A 1,131-nucleotide genomic window follows, 5' to 3' on the forward strand; every position below is an offset into this window, starting at 1 on the left:
ACAGGCAAGCTAAGAAAGTACAGGCTAGATGAATGGACTGTAAGGTGAGTAGAAAACTGGTTGGAGCATTAGGCTCGTAGAATAATAATCAGGCTTGATGTTTTGTTGGCAGCTGGTATCAAATGGAGTACCCCAGGAGTCCGTACTGGGGCCAGTTTTGTTCAGTGTCTTTACCAACTTCGAAGATGGGATGCGGTGCACCCTCAGCAAGTTTGCAGATGACATCAAGCTGGGGGGAGTAGTAGAGATGCTGGAGGGTAGGATTCAGAGTGACCTAGACAAATTGGAGGATTGGGCCAAAAGGAATCTCATGAGATTCAACAAGGACAAGTGCAAAGTCCTGCACTTAGGACAGGACAATCCCATGCACCAGGACAGGCTGGGGCCTGATAGGCTAAGCAAGAGCTCTGCAGAAAAGGACTAGGAGGCTACAGTGGATAACAAGCTGAACATGAGTGAGCAGCATGCCCTTGTTGCCACAAAGGCTAACGGCGTACTACTGGGCTGCATTCATAGGTGTGTTGCAAGTAGGTCAAGGGAAGTGACCTGTGTTCAGTTTTGGGGCCCCCCACTACAGAAAGGATGTGGACAAATTGGAGACAGTCCAGTGAAGGGCACCAGAAATGATGAGGGGGCTGGGAGACATGACTTGTGACACAAAAACTGAGGGAACTGGGTTTATTAGTCGAGAGAAGAGGACACAGAGAGGGCTTAATCGCAGGCTTCACCTACCTGAAGGGGGTTCAGAAGAGGGCGGAGCTGGACTGTTCTCAGCGGTGGCAGATGACAGAACAAGGAGCAACGGTCTCCAGTTGCAGCAGGGGGGTTGAGGTTAGTGAGGAGAACGAGTTTTCTCACTAGGAGGGTGAAACGCTGGCACAGGCTCCCCAGCGAGGTGGCGGAAGCACCGTCCTCGGAGACGTGAAGACCCGAGCAGACAAAGCCTCGTCTGGTCCCGCCTTGAGCAGGGGGTTATGACCTCCTGAGGTCCCTTCTACCCCTCATTTCCTACCCGTGTGTGACTAAGGGGAAAAAGAAAAGCCGCAGATAGGCGAGTCCCTCAGCCCCTCCCGCCCGCAGCTGGCTCAGCACGTGTCCGCGCGGGGGCCAGGCCGCCCGGGGGGGGGGGCT

General features: G+C 54.1%; 1 protein-coding gene across 1 annotated transcript in view; it reads left to right on the forward strand.

The window, feature by feature from the left end:
- The window catches only part of RNF14 (ring finger protein 14), a 22,249-nt gene that overhangs the window by 1,232 nt on the left and 19,886 nt on the right, over positions 1-1,131 (forward strand). The window lies entirely within an intron of this gene.

This window comes from Gavialis gangeticus, unplaced genomic scaffold, assembly GCF_001723915.1.
Source record: "Gavialis gangeticus isolate Ggan-Ray unplaced genomic scaffold, GavGan_comp1, whole genome shotgun sequence".
NCBI classification, from domain to species: domain Eukaryota; kingdom Metazoa; phylum Chordata; order Crocodylia; family Gavialidae; genus Gavialis; species Gavialis gangeticus.